Source organism: Bactrocera latifrons, unplaced genomic scaffold (assembly GCF_001853355.1).
Source record: "Bactrocera latifrons isolate USDA-ARS-PBARC rearing strain unplaced genomic scaffold, ASM185335v1 scaffold_36, whole genome shotgun sequence".
NCBI lineage: Eukaryota > Metazoa > Arthropoda > Insecta > Diptera > Tephritidae > Bactrocera > Bactrocera latifrons.
The window spans coordinates 552,337-566,637 of NW_017537001.1; the positions used below are offsets into that span (position 1 = coordinate 552,337).

Consider the following 14,301-nt stretch of genomic DNA (forward strand, 5'->3'; position numbering starts at 1 on the left):
GTGGTTGTGAACCGATTTCACCCATATTTGGCACATGTCATCAGGGTGTTAAGAAAATATTATATACCGAATTTCATTGAAATCGGTTGAGTACTTCCTGAGATATGGTTCTTGGTCCATAAGTGGGATAATAACCACGCCCACCTCCCATACAAAGGTTATGTTGAAAATCACTAAAAGTGCGTTAACCGACTAACCAAAAACATCACAAACACTAAATTTTAYGGAAGAAATGCCAGAAGGAAGCTGCATCCAGGCTGTTTTTTTAAATTGAAAATGGGCGTGGCGTCGSCTACTTATGGACCAARAACCATATTTCAGGAAGTACTCGACCGATTTCAGTGAAATTCGGTATATGATATTTTCTTAACACTCTGATTACATGTTCCAAATATGGGTGAAATCACTTTATCATGCGAGAGTATAAAATGTTMGGTGACATCCGAACTTAGCCCTTCCTTACTTGTTTTACTTATGTTTGCATATACCTAGAATACTACATTACTGTGCAACTTTTTAACTGAAATGAAATATCAAAGAGTGATGAGGTTAGTTTAWAAGACCTATAGGAATGTCTGATGGATATTCAGTTTAAAAGGAGCTGTAGTTATCGTCATACAGGACGCCAACACATTTTACAAAGTGTAATAGAGACTAGAAATCCAAGTTTGATACTTCATATAGTCCCTAGAGCTGCGGGACTCTTTGATATTTGAGGTGAATTCTTTGTAAGGCTGGAAAGAAGCTCCACGTGCTCCAGCGTCTATGTCATACCAATTTCCCTCCACTTGCTGCATGAAGGCATTCCCCTCATCATTAATTATTAGTAATTAAGTACGTCATTGCTAATATAGATAATCAATATATAATATTTCTATATAATATATTAATATAATGATAAAATTTTCAGATTTATTTGAAGTTCACACACAGTCCTAACAAGTGATTTTAAAAATGAAAATTTTCCAGAAAACTTATAGTTTATTTTAKAGAGACATTACACGGGTATAAAAAATTTCATTCATCGAAAGATTTGCGTAATTTTTTGAAACAAATACTAACCAAATTAAGTAAAGCATCTAGTGATATTGGAAAATATGGGATTAAAAAATAATAAAAYGTATCCAGAATTTAACATTAAATGTGGGTCCACGCTACCATTCAGACTTATTTAAAGCTAGCTCTCAACCGAAAGACATTTTACCTGAAACTCAATACCAATATAGTAAAGTTGTTTCTCTATATTCAGAATAGTCAAAAATTACAATTATATCGTCAATAAAATATACTGAAATGAAAGTACAACACGTCTAACTAAAATTTACCTGAAAATGCTCTCCACACTAATTACAGTAATTCAACAATCCTTGCAAATAAATGTTTTGGCAAATGTTTATGCAAACTACAAACAAAATTTCCAACTTAAGTTAGCACTCAAAAAATAAAAAAATAAATGATCTACTTGAAGCTATATGTACGTATGAGGTTTTTTTTTGCTAGGCTCACTCCATAAAGTGAATTTTTTAATTTCATAATGCTTTCTAAAGCTTTTGCGCTGCCAGCGCATTCCCGTCAAATTTGGGCTGCACCGCACTTAACTTTTGTTTGCGCACTTAGATAGTTGTCCATTGCCATCTTTCTTTCGTGCATTTTTCAGCAGCGYGTTGCAAAGTTGCATGCTCACGGCTGGCTTGTGTTGCAAGTGCGGGTCACTCCCACACATTTCAGTGAAATATTTCCATTTTAATGGCGCTCTCAAGCGTTAGATTTGTTTCCTAGACGTTTTTTACGATGAAAAAATTGATCAACGAGTTGGCTTGAAATTTTGTGTTTTGTTGGAGTCACGGTTACAGAATCGTTGCAAATGTTGCAGAAGTGTTTTTTTAGATTCTCCTTTATCACGAGCAAAAGAATTTGAGTGGCCGCTCATTGGCATCCAGTTAAAAAACTTGAGGAATCAGCTTATTAGCGCTTGAGACAGTTTCGACAAACACAGAGAAGCGAAAAAGGGAACCAAAATGTGACAAGCGGTGATAATYCTCATCCAAAGGACAATGGTTCCACTGACTGATACCAAACAGCCACTCGTGGATAGTCCCACAGCATGGAGACATATTTTCCACCTGATTCAAATACTAGGTGAACATGAGTGCTCTAGAAGCTACATCTACAGATCCCAAAATACCATTAATCCAAACTTTTCGAAATGTATAGAGCGTAAAACTCTGAATATTCAATATTGTTCCACCATTGAATATAAGAAGAAAAACTGAAAACTACAAAATTTGACGACACTGGCGTGTGCCATACTACTAAGAAATGGAAAGCTGTGAAGMTCCAGCTTTAGGAATGATAAGCCCGAGACGTTTTCAGTAGATTTGGAATTTTTAAGTCCGCACAATAGAGGAGAATTACTGCAACTAAGTAAAWATTAATCCGTTCGTTCCGTGGGAGAGTCTCGAGTTGGCAGTTTCCAMCCAGTCTAAAAATATAAAGTATTTGAGCGGCATAGAGCGTTTTTCAGGCCACCGAAAGCTCATGTTATTCGTCCATCCATYTCTGTTTATGATAACATCGAAAAAATTAAAGGGATACTTCTGGATACATAATAATATTGCTTGAAAATCGACGTGTTGGCATTAAACAAATATCAGGCGACCTTCGCATCTATAATGGATCGATTGAATGTTTTGGGTATGGTTTACAAATATGGCGCGGAAACTGTTSAGCAATCTAGTGAAAATTAGGCGAAATGGAAAAACCAAAATTCTCTATATATACTGAAGGTAATTTTCGCCGAGGCTTAAAAAAGTGTGTGAAAAATTAGATCTGGCATAATTTTGGCGGAAACCCTGTTTATGAAACTTAAATCTAAATTTTCCTAATTCACATAGAGCTWAATGCCATTCAAAATATAAACCAAAGCATGGCAATAAAAAGTACAAAAGAGGACAAAGAAGTAGAAACGATCAGCAGCAGGAGATGRAAACATGTTGCATGCGTTGAAAATTGCAAATTTACCAACTGACTGCGCCGCGCCTCAAGCTGGCTGCCGAAAAAATATTGCACTTCGCACTTGTAACCGAATGGCCGGGGTGGCGCCCAAGTCGCGTYGCAAAAAATATATTCTAAAATATCAACTTGTATATAATAAAGAATAAACTGTAAAAAATGCAACCAACATTTATCATGACACAATGCAAGTGAGCGCGCAATTTCGTGAACAATTCGCCACAGCGCCGTGCCGAGCCGGGCCGTACACAGCCATTTAGTGGGGTGTGGTCGCGCGGGTGGTGGCCCCAAGCAAGCTTATAAAAATATTTATTGCTTGAAAAATCGCCAGTTTAAAAGAGATAACTTGTGTGCAAGAATAAATTAGAGCAAGCCGTTGACTGGGGCAAGGCGCAACGAGGCGAGGCAGAGCGATAACGGTTCATTTTCAATTTGCAAGCTGAATGAGCAATTCAGAATTCTCTGATTTACTCCACATTTTCAATGTTTTTCATTTCAAATACAATGCTTACAAAGCCATTTTCTGGCAACAGATTTGAAGGAGGGGGTGTGGTTGGTTATACACAAAATTACATGCAAATGTAAATAAGGCATTAAAGTGGCATACTCACTTGTGTGTTTATATGTATCTCTTGGCTTGAGCTTAATGCAGAAAACCTTGCAGTGCTTTTCGTTGCACTTATTGCCACGCTGGAGTTCTTAAAATTTTAGTGGAAAATTTGAATCATAAATTTACATCAGAATATTTACGACTGAAGTGACAGGCGAAGTAAACACATATGATTTTGGCACGCAATCATTAAACGTTTGCTGAGTCAGCAGTGCATAGCAGACAGGGTGGYTCAACAACAGTATATACAAGATTTAATGAAAAACCTTTATTTTCTTTTTACGAAAAAATTTAGTATTTCTTCACCTAAAATGGAAAACAATGTAACTCGAATTTTGTTTCAATATGAATGACTTCCATTATATCCCTCTTCCTTCGCTGTACTTATAAAAAGTGATGTTACGCTATTTTGATAAATGAGGTATATATAACCAGTATAGAACCATTTTACAACCAAAACTCAAATTTTGTTTCAATATGAGTAGTTACGTTATTTTGAAATTTAGGTGATGATTTGCAGTATGGGGTAGTGAATTTATAATAAAGTGTAAAAAATTGATTTGAGAARAAAAAAAAATGTTTTCTTAAAATTGATGTTAAAATATTACACATGAAGTCAACAGGCTTTGGAAGTACATAATACAAATATTTTTCAACGTTCGGGTTGCTAACTTATATTCTGCGCCCTGAAATGACAGTTTTATAATAGTACGTTTGGTTCTGCTATAAGTTCTGTTATAGGTTCAGGTATTTAGAAAAAAACAAGTATGCTACAATTTTAATAATATTAATTTTATTTAATAAAGCATATATTAGAAGAGCGTTGTTTAAACATGRTGGAAACCTTTTTCTTTCACACAAGCCCTCAAACCCTTCGCCCACTGATTAACATATAGCATTAATCCGATCATGAACCATGCATTGTTTCTATTAGAATATATGCTGCTGCTCGAATTAAAGATTTTTTGAGACTCTCCAATTTCTATGGAGTTTTCGATTAGCCATGTCTTCCAACTTTGACCAAAAACTGTAGTACAAATTCTTTMAATTTTTCCGACGGCCAATCATATGCATATATGAAACCAGAACTGAAGCTTTTGAGCCGCTGGAGGGTGATTTTTTCTTTGTGTGCTGGAGAGTTGTAGATAGATAGTTAATAAGAAGGCACTGAACTGCGACCTAGGTTCCTGTCTCTTATACACATCTAGATGTGTATAAGAGACAGTATGAAACCAGAACTGAAGCTTTTGAGCCGCTGGAGGGTGATTTTTTCTTTGTGTGCTGGAGAGTTGTAGATAGATAGTTAATAAGAAGGCACTGAACTGCGACCTAGGTTCTATTGGCCCTAACTTCACTTCATCTTCACAGCAGCCGTATGGTGACCAAGTTGAATCCTTAAAATAACATATCTAGATCCTTTGGAAATTTTGGCGCAGATTTTGTTATTTTGTGCATTAACAATGTTTTCAGCAGTGAAAGTTGTTTCATCTTTAAGAGGGATACCTTCATAGAAGCTGACCGCGTGGCACAGAATCAGCAGATTGCATCTGTTGAGCTTAGTTTGCTTTAAACGCGTTGTCAGAAAATTATCAAATGACGCACAGTGGGCAATCATGTGGAGACCATCTCGAATAAGTATTGAATTTGATCAGGTTGCTACATCCATTTCCCTTGATATAATTTTCTGGCTGAAGTTTTTCGAACCACGCGAAGATAACAACTTATTTTTCTGTCATCAACTGTAGCTGTTTGTGAAAAACAATAAATATTTTGGTAGACAAACACTGTCATTCGCAATAGTAAGGTTTTTGAATCTGAGCTCGCTGTATGGATTGGAAACTTTGTAACAGACTAAGTATATTAGTTACTAATAACTTCGAATACATTTTGGACAAAAAAATCTCACTAAAGACCTAAAAGACTAAAGAATATATGACTAATTCAAAACTCGAAGAGAAAAGTTGTGTCCGAAATATAAGAAAATGCACATTTTTCACTACGTCAAATAAAATGACACCAAAATATCAAAGCAAAATTTCGATGCCATATTCCCTCTGGATCAGCATAACTGCACAGCACAATTTTTTCTTTTTACTTTGTAGAGTTCGCCAAAAAAACTTGGCAAGCATTTCTGTAACAAAAAAATAAAAAAAAAAAACGAAATTAAATTGAGTTGACTAAGATTGTCATTAAATTTGACGTCGAGTCAACCGCATATTGACCCTCAAGTCTGTTTTGGTATCATAAACATATATTTTTTTCCTTAATTATTAGATATGGATGACCGAAGTATAGGATGAAGCGCATTTTTCATTATGCCAAATTAAATGACTTTAAAATGACAATAACATATGTGCCCTCTGAATCAGCATGACTGAAGAGCATACATTTTTTGTTACTTTGCAGAGCTGGTCGGAAAAAAGTTTGTTAAATATTTCTAAAACAAAAAACTAAATGAAATGGATTGATTAGGTGTTTTTGTTTTTTTTTTTTTCTCATAAAAGAAGTACTTGTAATCTACTTTTTGGTTCTTCTATAGAATTTTTACTTAGTAGAAATAAGGAACTTAGCCGCTTTTAGAATGGTGGGAAATTTGACAGCACAAACGACAATATTTTGGCACGATAGCCAAAGCAAATAAAAAATGTTTTTGCTTTTTTTATGAAATGATGAACTTAAAATTAGTCATACTCGTAATCTTCTTTTTAGTTCTTCCACAGAATTGTTTCTTCGGAGAACTTCGTTTCATAAACTAAAGCAATGAAGACTCACCTTGAGATTAGACAAAAAGCACTAGTGACTGTATTTAATTTATTTCGAAATATATATTTTCCATTAATTAAGTCAAGGCAATTCCGAAAAGAAATGTAATAACAAACAAAGAACAGAAATAAACATAAAATGTGAACAACAAAAATTTTGTTAAACTAGAAATCACATCCCAGCACCCTCTACTTAGCAATTTAGCACATACTATGTACCCAGCTCCACCTGCATAGCGTAGAGGCAACTAAGCGCATAAAGAATAAAAGAATAAAACGACAGTCAGTGTTTGCAAGGGGGAAAGGGGAAATATATGCAGGGAGCACGCTGACATGTCCTTGGGAGAATGCACATTTTTCAAGCAAAAATTTAAAAAAAAGGACGGAATGCGCCTGAATGTATGCAAAAAAAGAAGAAAATAAATTACAAACGCAAGAAATAAAATAAACGCACACACGCACCTTTACATATACAAGTACACATGTGCAACTAAGTATTTTAGTGGAAGACGTGGAAATTTAATATTACTTTAAAACAAAAAAAACAAAAACAAAAAAAAAACAGAAATTACGCGCCAACAGCAGCAGCAAAGGCACAGGAAGTCGGCAGTGGGCGGTGCAATGGTGTGGCTCGCCGCTTTAGTTGCAATTTTTGCTTGCCATCGCATTTTAGCGTTTGCGTTGTTTTTCGCTTTTGGCAAGATGTTGAATTTAAGTGCGGTGGCAAGTGCATAAAATGTTTTGTAAGCATTTTCTTCATACACGTAACTCGTATATCTGCGTGAATGTCGATAGTTGGCGCCGAAAACTTGGCTAACATTTACCCCATTCGTGGCATGAAATTGTATTTTTATGAACAACAAGCGGTGCACACACACACATCTATGTATGTTAAATGCAGCGGCAACATGAGACCTGCTAGGGAGCTGTTTGAGCAAATAAAAATAAGTTACTAGACAGTTTTCAACTGCTATTGCTTGTATTAGAGGTGAACTAGTGTGATTTATTGTAAATTATAAAATAAAATTTACTTAGTTTATGWAAAAATGAATTAAAATGAAGTTGATTGGAGCTCAAGCCAGCAATTTTTAAAATATAATTTGAGTTGTAGTACTGATTTCTAGCTCTTGGATAGAATACATCAAGAAAAAGAAGAGCAACTTTTCAATTATACAGACTTCTGACAGAGTTCGGTCGATAAATTTTCAGAATATTTTAAATTTATTTTCGAAGTTTACATACATTTTTGTTTATTTCATTTACGTGGAGAATTTAATTACAATTTCCGGGTGCCTTTTTRTCYCAATTGTCGAAGAGAGACTCCTCACTATTGATAGCATCAAAAAACTTCATTATCAATTTCGTTTGGGTGCCTGCACAGAGTTGATTCGCAAGGCAAAAGAAATGATGAGTTTGCCTAACAGATCTCACCCTCAATCGCTCGTAAAAATTACCGAATCTACGACGTTGTGATGGTTCTGGCCTAGAGAAGAACACAAGATATCCCCTGTATTACTTACTCCTAACAATGATCGTTCTGCCGCAATCGTAAAAGGATATTGTACAATAAGCGTATATATAAGTAGTATATATGATAAGGCAAAATCTTGTTGGATGAAAATCGTTAAAATTCAATGGAAGAAGATGTGGGTTAGGCGATTTCTTCACCATTGTCCAGCCTTTGAAAGATTGAGGTTAAAACATTTCGTTTTGTCCATTTTTGAAGTTTTTTTTTCGATCAAGGGACCGACTTTCTCAGCAWCCCAAAGGAATGCATTTTGGATTATACATTACATTTTTGGATTACAGATATGACCTCCAAAAACAATCCTTCAGACTTCCGGACTATTGCAGTCTCTTCTAGGCTTCAGAGTGCAACCTCCTTGAGAGAAGTGACCATCCACCAGCCTTGAACTCATTAACAGTGCGTTCAGAGCTGATCAAAGAGTGAATAACCTCGCTATCAATAACATCGAGTATCCTTTTGGTAAGACTGGTATGGGTGATAGGCCACAGCGGAATTGCAGAAAACTGTAAAACTGATGAGTTAGCAAGAAAAGGCATCCTTGAACTGCTATYGATAGAATGGGAGTGGTTCGGTGCGTCCGTATCCTCTTATGTTCTACCACTAAATAGCGGCAATTCGCGGATGCTTGGCAAGTGCTAGCCCACCATCGGTACATGCACTGTAGCAAAAACTCTTTGGTCCAAGATCCATCGTAAGAGATCTAAAAATCATTTTGCCCTCAGTAAGGCTAGCCTCTTCCTCGTTGTGTGGCTTTTAACAGGCTCTTGCTTGTTTGAGTACTACATGAATTGTCTGTGAAAAATTTAATGGACCGAATTAACATTTGCGATTCTTTGCTGAAACGAAATTAAATCGAACCATTTCTGAAGCGACCTTGCACCTTTGGACTAACATTTTTATCGGGCCAGGCAGTACACCATTAATGGAGTAAAGTTGGCGTCAAGAGAGCCTGTGAAAATTAGTTGTCGTAGTTTTTCGTCGAGAAAATAAAGTTTTACAATGATCGACAAAAATTGTACCTGTTTGGTTCATTAAAGGTCATTATAAAAAATTATAAAAAAAAATAAGTTGAAGTTTGATAAGAAATACGAAAAAAAAACCAAATATGTGATAAATTATAAAATCTTACTCTTTTTTAGCAAAATAGAAAAGCTAAGTCCAGCCACTTGTTATCTCACCAACTAAAACTAAACACATCCACAGGCCTTCAACCATAATTTTACTTAACAGTAAAAATGCGCACACACATATATTATATAAGAAAGGTATAGTATATTTAGAACACACTTGGATTTGTGTGCCAATGTTGAATTACGGCCGTGTTTTCATCCATTTCATTCGTAGAATTCATCRTAGAATTTCTCGACAAGCGTTCGTTATTTTAGTTTTACTCCAAATCGTAAAATCGTTTGTTGTTCTTATACACTTCGGTGTGTGYTAGTCTATAATTTTGTGAGCGGATTATGTATATTTTCACATTTATTTTAGCTCACACTTTTTCGGCTGCCGCTCTYTGCTTTATCCAACGTTATGCTTTTATTTCAATTGAATTTCATGTAAATTCACTCAACCTCAGGTGAAAGTACGCAATGACTTTGGAAAGCTGTACCGAGTAAGTGAATTTTCTGGTTTCTGTGTCGCTGAGTCTGCTTGCTTTGCAAATGACCTTCTTAGTGTAAATATAATTTATGAGGAGGAAATATTTTGAAGAGATTACTTTTGTTACTTAACAGCAGAATTTTTGGCCGATGGTCATTTATTGATTTGGTGATTTTTCATTTCACTGAAAATCTTGAAGGTGGTTGTTTAACGCTTTCGCATATTCCTATTCAGTTAGTGTGCTTTACTGGCGATTCAATTTGCTAGCAATAATTATATGGAACTAAATTGCAAATATAAAATYATATTCGATTTAAAGGTGCTGCGCTTAAAAAATAAAAATAATAAACGCTGCTTTGTTGGAGCTGCAAATTTTCACACAAAAAATATCCCTCGCAAGTAATTTTCCTCGAAAACAACAACCTTGCGAAAAAGCATTGCATTATAGTGTGAGTACAACAATAACAACCATAATGCCAACGTCCAAGCTGACTTGAGCACAATCAGCACTGTTTGCGTTGGGTTACTGCTTCAAATTGGCGACTGCAAGAAGGCCAATTGATTGGCGCTTTCGGTTGTGTGCTCCCTTGCGCTTATTTTGAGAACAGGCACACAGTTGTGCGGGACTGTTTCGGTGCGGTTATAAGGGAGAGATTTGTGTGAAAGCGCTAAAAGCGTGTAAGTCAATTGGGCAGCTTGCTGGTAGTGAAATTAAAACAAAAATAAATATTTGCCGAATTCCAAAAGCTAAATTGGCTGAAAGAGCTKGGCCACGGCAAAGAAGTGAAGAAAAAATTGGTGTATGTTAGGAAGTGAGGTGAGTTGGATGAATTTATATATGTGGCTTAATTACTGTTGGTATTCTTAGTGATGAGTATGAGATGGTGATTATTTAACATTACAGAGTTAAAATTCGAAAGGAGACATTGACTGTTACACTATTTGTTACTTTGGTAGCAATAAAGGCAACTAAAGGCAACTAAAAGCCCTCCCTAAGAGGAATTCGTGAATAAAGCCACTTCTTGTGGGTTCGACATCGACGAAGTGCCGAGTTCCAGGTTTATTTTCGCTGCATGCTAATCGAAAACTCGGCAGATTCTTAATAATCTGTATATCTACGCAAATTAGACCCTCAGTTATTGAGATATTAATCTGAAATTTTGAATATTTCATTTTCTACCAAGAAAGCATCTAATTTCGCGGTACCACCGATATCGGATCCCTATAGCCATATAAATTCTTCGATCAAAATCAAATCCATGTATGGAAAAGTTTTTATTTAACAAAATACCTTAACAAAATTTGGCAAACATTATTATTAAAGGCAAAGCTACAATATCCGCAGAAATTATTTAGATCGGACTGCTGTAGCATATTGCTGCATATAAACTAATTAATCAAAATAAAGTTTTTCTATGGAAAACTTTTTAATGTGACTAAATGTGTTCACGAAATTTGATATAAATTATTATTTAAAGCAACGCTAAAATTTTCCAATATATCATTCGGATCGGTTCACTATAGCATATAGCTACCATAAAAATTAACCGAAAAAAAATTATTTCTTATTTAAAGAACTATTTTATTTGTGAAGGGTATTAAAGCTTGCTCTATTTTTTCTTGTTACAACAAATTTGGTTTTGGTGCATTTTTTATACAATTTAAAATACACCGCTTAACTGCTTTAAAATGTCGAAAAGTGTATGCTATGAGCACTAACAACCCGTTTGCCGGTGCGTATGAGTAATGCGAGTTTCTATTATTTTAGTTGCTAATGAAACTATTTGTTTATTTATATAAGAAAATACATTCGATAGTTCAAACAAATACACTTGAATTTCTCAAACACAAAAAATACACGCTGCAATGTTTGTTTATATAAGATTAAGCATTTATATACAGATGCATATACACGAAAGTGTCTATGTACGTAAAAATATAAAAAAGATTAACTAAATAAAATCTATTTSAAAACTGTATACAAATAAGTGCTTTTTTCATTTTAACAATTAATTTTGAGTTTTGTTTAGTTCAAATAAAGCGGAAAAATAAATATTATTTTATTGTTTTCTGGCTGGCGACTGATAATTAATTTGGTGTTTAGCATTTCAATCAATGCCTGCAATGCTCTTGCTGCGAAATAAATTGCTTGCTATTTACTCTTTTWGAATTTAGGTACTTGTGGCGGTACCGAGTGAAAACGGTTAAAAGAAAACAAAAATYCTTCGTTCTGAWAATTTYRATCTGAAAGATGCAAYTAGCTCTGGTCGACCTATCRTTGAAAAAGTCGATGAAATTATGGAAAAGATTGACCTGGACTGTYACATARGCAGCCATGACATCGCTAAGGGACATARCATTCATCATCAAACGGTTTTGGACCATTTAACAAAGACTGAAGAAATGATTTTTCTRWGAAAAATWTAATGGACCGAATTAACATCTGCGATTCTTTGCTGAAACGAAATGAAATCGAACAATTTCTGAAGTGAATGATAASTGGATACGAAAAGCGGATCAAATTCGACAATATTGTACGAAAAAGATCATGGTATAAGCGTGCTGAAGCTTAACAGATGATCGCAAAGATAGAATTGACTTCTCGAAAAGTTAAGCTGTGTGTATGGTGGGATTTGTAAGGAGGCATCCCAACCTGATCGAACGATTGCTTCTACATTTAAATGTCAATAACTGATGAGATTGAAGCAAGCAATCGAAAAAAAAAAACGGCCAGAACTGATCAACAGAAAGGGCTTCGTTTTCCATTAAGCCAACGCTAGATAACACATATCCAGTGATGACTCGGCAAAAACTGGTAGAGCTTGGCTGGGAAGTTTTGATACATCCACCATATATTATAGCCCTGTCCTGGCACCATCAGACTGCCATTTGATTCGGTCAATGTAGAACTCCCTTAATGGAGTAAAGTTAGGTTCAAAAGAGGCCTGTGAAAATTACTTGTCGCAATTTTGCGCCGAGAAACCAGAAAAGTTTTACACTGATGGAATAATGTCTCTATCGAAAAATGGCAAAAAGTGGTTGACCAAAATGGTATATATTTGGTTCATTAAAGTTCATTATGAATATAAAAAAATAAGTTTACATTTGATTAGAAATACGAAAAGACTTTTTCGACTATCATATAAATATATATCTTGCGCTCACATTCGATTCAGAAATATTGAGTTAGTGTACTTTATCTACTTTTTTATACACTAATTTCCCCAAAGAATTTCTATTTAAATGAAATTATATCCCCCGCAGACTTAAATCCACTCACCAGTTACTTTGCCATCTTATTTAATGCGTCCTACATATGGAGGAGGAAACCCTACTGGCTAATCTGGCTTTAAAATAAGCTGAGGTAATCGAAAACAAAAACAAAGCACCTGATACAGTAAAAGTAAACAAACATATACACACACATWCGCATATCTATTAYCAACCGCACTTAGTTAAAGAGCGCAAAAATAAATAGGCTTACTTTCGAATTGAGCACACGCATATATTTAACTGCTTTGTATATACATACATATCRAAATGTTATTTCACTTACTGTGCGGCTGTTATATCGCTATTACTGTTTCTTTTGATTTATTCGCCCCAGTTGCTTTCACTCCAAATGCGGAAATGCAATGCGAAGCACCTGAAAGTAATGTGTAGAGCAGAGAAGAGAAGTGAGGTGAATACGTAAGCAAGGTATTTAAGCAGCTTTGTGCGGGTATACAATAACAACAAATCATGTGAAACTCTAAAACAAATTTACTTATGTTCATTGTACGTGACATTTTAGCGTCGAGAATTTATCGTCTCGCCTGAGCGCCTGGGCGCCTGGGCGCACGTACGCATGTGGCAAGTGAGTGTGTTTACATTTCCGGGAGCATAGAAAAGTTTAAAACTTTTAAGAAAGGTACGTGGATTACGTGTGTAAGCTTTTATGGTTAAATACAACTGCTTATGAGTAAACGAATATAAACACTGACAGACATACAAAGCTTAGATTTGTATCTCTAAATGCTGTGCGTGCCAAAGTTTCAAACATAATGGTATTTTAAGGCTATAAATATTTGTGGATAAAGGCAAGTATCGTAAACCAATCTATATATATGGTCTAACATGTGTACATACACTTTTGGAATCCGTCGCAATTCTTCAATTAGGTATTATCCTAAAACAGGGAAGTGCAAAAGTTTTGACGATTAGCAGAGAATTACATAACGATCATAATATATATTTTTTCACGTTCGATATTCGAACGAAGTACATGAATCGTCGCTGACTTGCTGGCATAGAACATGGACTTGACATAGCCTCACAGAAAATGGGCGTCAAATCGCAGGACCGAGGCGGCCAATTGACTGAGTCATTTCGTGATATTAAGCCTTCACAAAACTTGGTTTCCAATAAATCGATTGTGACTTTCGCTGTATGGCTTGTGGTGTCGTTCTGTTGGAACCACTTATTTTACAAGTCTATGTCATCCAATTTGGACCAAAAATATTCGGTTATCATTGAGTGGTASTGATTCCCATTCACAGTAACGTGCCGGTCTTGATCGTAACGGAAGCAGTAAGACCCAATGACGCAGTCGCCACATAATTCGTACCAATACGTAATTTTTCGGAATACAATGGCGACTCATGGAATACGTGTATTGCCGCCTGATCCATAACATATATTTTCTTGTTGACGAAGCCATTTGGCCATAAATGAATGAGTCTCATCGCTGCTGACGGCAGCAATATTCTTGACATCACGGGCACTTCTTTGTCTCACTGGTACGGGAACAT

At 35.4% G+C, this 14,301-nt stretch overlaps 1 protein-coding gene across 1 annotated transcript in view; it reads right to left on the reverse strand.

The window, feature by feature from the left end:
- Window positions 1-14,301, reverse strand: part of LOC108971821 (NACHT domain- and WD repeat-containing protein 1) — a 125,498-nt gene that overhangs the window by 93,513 nt on the left and 17,684 nt on the right. Inside the window, exon 2 of the mRNA XM_018938115.1 lies at window positions 13,068-13,157. The gene's annotated coding sequence lies outside the window, so the exon portion shown is untranslated. The remainder of the gene's footprint in view (window positions 1-13,067; window positions 13,158-14,301) is intronic.